The sequence below is a fragment of the Bubalus kerabau genome, chromosome 11 (assembly GCF_029407905.1).
Source record: "Bubalus kerabau isolate K-KA32 ecotype Philippines breed swamp buffalo chromosome 11, PCC_UOA_SB_1v2, whole genome shotgun sequence".
In the NCBI taxonomy this organism is placed as follows: Eukaryota; Metazoa; Chordata; class Mammalia; order Artiodactyla; family Bovidae; genus Bubalus; species Bubalus kerabau.
In genome coordinates, this window is record NC_073634.1 from 39,476,977 (window position 1) to 39,482,137 (window position 5,161).

Here is a 5,161-nt window from a genome sequence, read left to right on the forward strand (position 1 = left end):
AGATGCCTCAGTGCTACTATGTTAAGTCTACGTTCGACTTAGGCAGGTGGTCATGAGTGGAAGGAGAAGCAGATATGAGTGAGTATAGGCTTCCATTTGTAAGCCATTTTCACTCTCCTCTCCTTTAAATCTGAGCTGGTAGAACATGAAAAAGCTGAAGAGACTCAAGATGTGCCTGTGCTGGGACCTGATAACTGAGAGTATGGTCCACAAAACTGCGTGTGCATCAGTACCACCTGGAGAGCTGTTACTGGGCCCTACTCCAGTGATTCTGACTTAAGAAGTCTTGAGGTAAGGCCCCCAAATTTGTTTCTTTCCTCCTTTTCTTTTTAAGAAACCAGAGCCACGTTTTTTATCTGTTCATTTCTTGCATCTGAAGTACTCCTTGATGGCATCGTGTGCCTGAGACTCTTTGCCATAGTCCTTAACTACCACACAGATGCAACCAACCACTTTACTGGGTTTTCCCTCTCAGTCAGTTTTAAGAGAATCTACCCATTCCTCTGGGGCTTCCCTGGTGGCTAAGTGGTAAAGAATCCACCTGCCGATGCAGGAGACGTGAGTTTGATCCCTGGTTTGGGAAGATCCCTTGGAGAAGGAAATGGCAACCCATTCCAGTATTCATGACTGAAAAAATCCCATGGACAGAGAAGCCTGGCAGGCTCCAGTCCATGGGGTCACAAAAGAGTCAGACACAACTTAATGACTAAACAACAACAATAACAACCCATTCCCATAGTTTCTTGTTGTCATCAGCCTTAATTGCATTGATTTGGTGTATAGCACAGAGGCCTCCACCAGTTTGTGTGCATGGGGAGAGAAGCCCCAGGCTGGTGGGGAGGGAGTAGGAGCCTCTCTCATACGTGTGAAAGGAATGAATTGGTGTGCTTCCTTTCTCACCTGCACTATCAGACTTCTCACAGGATTTAAATAAGTGCCTTGGAATGCTAAGCAATTTCCAGGAATCTATGTGCAAATGCTCATATCCCTACAATTCTAAAGAAAGCCAAGCTGCCGTTCTTTTTTAAGGGGTAATATTCTGTTATCAATGTGGAAAAAATTTCCATGTGGAAAAAAGTCAACTGATTTCTTATTGGCAGTCTCAGCTATTTACTATTTCATTAACATATCATGTTAATTTTATCTGTAATTTAATTACAAGTTGATTGAGTTCAGTTCAATCTCTCAGTCATGTCCAACTATTTGTGACCCCATGGACTGCAGCACGTGAGGCCTCCCTTATCCATCACCAACTCCCAGAGTTCACTCAGACTCATGTCCATTGAGTCGGTGATGCCATCCAGCCATCTCATCCTCTGTCATCCCCTTCTCCTCCTGCCTTCAATCTTTCCCAGCATCAGGGTCTTTTCCAATGAGTCAGTTCTTCACATCAGGTGTCCAAAGTATTGGAGCTTCAGCTTCAACATCCGTCCTTCCAATGAATATTCAGGACTAATTTCCTGTAGGATGGACTTGTTGGATCTTGCAGTCCAAGGGACTCTGAAGAGTCTTCTCCAGCACCACAGTTCAAAAGCATCAATACTTCGGTGCTCAGCTTTCTTTATAACTGACTCTCACATCTATTCATTACTATTGGAAAATCCATAGTTCTGACTAAATGGACCTTTGTTGGCAAAGTAATGTCTCTGCTTTTGAATATGCTGTCTAGGTTGATCATAACTTTTCTTCCAAGGAGCAAGCATCCTTTAATTTCATGGCTATAGTCACCATCTGCAGTGATTTTGGAACCCAAAAAATAGTCTGTCACTGTTTCCACTGTTTCCCCATCTATTTGCCATGAAATGATAGGACCAGATGCCATGATCTTCGTTTTCTGAATGTTGAGTTTTAAGCCAACTTTTTCACTCTCCTCTTTCACTTTCATCAAGAGGCTCTTTAGTTTATCTTTGCTTTCTGCCATAAGGCTGGTGTCATCTGCATATCTGAGATTATTGATATTTCTCCTGGCAGTCTTGATTCCAGCTTGTGCTTCATCCAGCCCAGCATTTCACATGATGTACTCTGCATTAAAGTTAAATAAGCAGGGTGATTATATACAGCTTTGATGTATTCCTTTTCCTATTTGGAACCAGTCTGTTGTTCCATGTCCAGTTCTAACTGTTGCTTCCTGACTTGCATACAGGTTTCTCAAGAGGAAAGTCAGGTGGCCTGGTATTCCCATCTCTTGAAGAATTTTCCACAATTTATTGTGATCCACACAGTCAAAGGCTTTGGCATAGTCAATAAAGAAGAAGTAGATGTTTTTCTGGAACTCTCTTGCTTTTTCGATGATCCAGCAGATGTTGGCAATTTGATCTCTGGTTCCTCTGCCTTTTCTAAAACCAGCTTGAGCATCTGGAAGTTCATGGTTCACATACTGTTGAAGCCTGGCTTGGAGAATTTTGAGCATTACTTTGCTAGCATGTGAGATGAGTGAAATGTGTGGTAGTTTGAGCATTCTTTGGCATTGCCTTTCTTTGGGATTGGAATGAAAACTGACTTTTCCAGTCCTGTGGCCACTGCTGAGTTTTCCAAATGTGCTGGCATATTGAGTGCAGCACTTTCACAGCATCATCTTTCAGGATTTGAAATAGCTCAACTGGAATTCCATCACCTCCACTAGCTTTGTTCATAGTGATGCTTCCTAAGGCCCACTTGATTTTGCATTCCAGGATGTCTGGCTCTAGGTTGTTGATCAAACCATCATGATTATCTGGGTCATGAAGTTCTTTTTTGTATAGCTCTTCTGTGTATTCTTGCCACCTCTTCTTAATATCTTCTGCTTCTGTTAAGTCTATACCATTTCGGTCCTTTACTGTGCCCATCTTTGCATGAAATGTTCCCTTGGTATCCCTTAATTTTCTTGAAGAGATCTCTAGACTTCCCCATTCTATTGTTTTCCTGTATTTCTTTGCACTGATCACTGAGGAAGGCTTTCTTATCTCTCCTTACTATTCTTTGGAACTCTGCATTCAAATGGGTTTATCTTTCCTTTTCTCCTTTGCCTTTCAACACAGAATTGTAAAGCAATCATCCTCCAATTAAAAATAAATGAAATTTTTACAAAAACCTAAGTTTATCAATGAAAAGAGGATCTCAACACAGACTCACGTGGGTCTATGCATTCACTACAAGAGAGCGGAAACTCAGGGCAGCACTATTCCTCAAGAAACAGTGTCAAGGACGCCAATTGTCTGTGGGAAAGTGACCACCCCAGGTCACACGATGTCCAGGAGTAAACCCAGAATTTGAGACTCACAAATAAAGACTACAGGGGGACGGATATCCCTGGGGTCCAGTGGTTGAGAATCCACCTGCCAGTGCAGCAGGCAGTGGTTTGATCCCTGGTTGGGGAACTAAAATCTCACACATGCCTCAACTATGACCCAAGGCAGTCAAAAAAGAAAAACACTATTTGTAAGGCCACCTCAGACAACCATTTTGCCTTTTTGCATTTCTTTTCCTTGAGGATGGTCTTGATCTCTGCCTCCTGTTCAGTGTCATGAACCTCCATCCATAGTTCTTCAGGCACTCTATCAGATCTGATCCCTTGAATTTATTTCTCACTTCCACTATATAATCGTAAGGGATTTGATTTAGGTCACATCTGAATGGTCTAGTGGTTTTCCCTGCTTTCTTCAATTTAAGTCTGAATTTGGCAATAAGGAGTTCATGGTCTGTGCCACAGTCAGCTCTTTGCATCCAAAGATGCAAAGATCTTTGCAGCCAAAGGTGCATATGTGCAGCCAAAGATGCATATGTGCATCTTTGCATCCAAACATCTTTGCTGCCAAAGATGGTGAAGCTCTGTACAGTCAGCAAAAACAAGACTGGGAGCTGACTGTGGCACAAGTTGATTCAGTTCAGTTCAGTCGCTCAGTCGTGTCCGACTCTTTGAGATCCCATGAATCGCAGCACGCCAGGTCTCCCTGTCCATCACCAACTCCCAGAGTACTCAGACTCACGTCCATCGAGTCAGTGATGCCATCCAGCCATCTCATCCTGTGTCATCCCCTTCTCCTCCTGCCCCCAATCCCTCCCAGCATCAGGGTCTTTTCCAATGAGTCAACTCTTCGCATGAGGTGGCCAAAGTACTGGACTTTCAGCTTTAGCATCATTCCTTCCAAAGAAATCCCAGGGCTTATCTCCTTCAGAATGGACCGGTTGCATCTCCTTGCAGTCCAAGGGACTCTCAAGAGTCTTCTCCAACACCACAGTTCAAAAGCATCAATTCTTCAGCACTCAGCCTTCTTCACAGTCCAACTCTCACATCCATACATGACTACTGGAAAAGCCGTAGCCTTGACTAGATGAACCTTTGTTGGCAAAGTAATGTCTCTGCTTTTGAATATGCTATCTAGGTTGGTCATAACTTTCCTTCCAAGGAGTAAGCGTCTTTTAATTTCATGGCTGCAGTCACCATCTGCAGTGATTTTGGAGCCCCCAAAAATAAAGTCTGACACTGTTTCCACTGGGAAATATTAAAAAACAACAACAACAAAAAAAAAACAACAAAGAAACAAAGGACCTCCACCAACTTGACATAGAGGCTCATCAGAGTTGGATGGAAGCATGCAAAGATGGACTTGGCACTTGTCTAAGGGTTTGGCAGCTTTGTGAGTTCCACGTGCCAGGCCATCATGGATGACGATGGTCTTCAGCACCTCTTGTAAAGCAGGATTAATGTCTATTACATCTCCAGCAACAATGCCTTCTTCAGCCATGGCGGTAGGTTGTGGGTACTTTCTTGGCCATGGCAGTAGATTATGGGTACTGCTCATCTGGAATGCACATGAGCCTCTGCCTCCACAGTAGTGGTGGGGAGACAGCAAGAATTTTCATTTTTAACAAATTTTAGATGATTCCTAGTTGATGCTGCTGGTTCAAGGACTGCATTTGAGAATCACTAATATAGGGGGAGAAAAATATAAAAAGGGAAAAAAACTGAATAAGTATGATTTGTTCATCTAGGTCCTTCTTGAAGGTCTGAAAATTGTAACATTAACTGAAATAACAGATTTTAAATGAACCAAAAGCACAGTTGTTTATTAAATAGAAGCGTTTATCCTTTTTGCTCTTTATAGCAAGTGTTTGCAAACATCAATGTCTATCTGAGAAAGATTTTTAGTTTTATTTATTAAAATTTGTGAATGCGAAGGAA

General features: G+C 42.4%; 1 pseudogene; it reads right to left on the reverse strand.

Annotated features, from left to right (window-relative positions):
• Positions 1-360: 360 nt before the first annotated feature.
• LOC129622406 (40S ribosomal protein S12-like) lies at positions 361-4,784 on the reverse strand (annotated as a pseudogene).
• Positions 4,785-5,161: the final 377 nt, after the last annotated feature.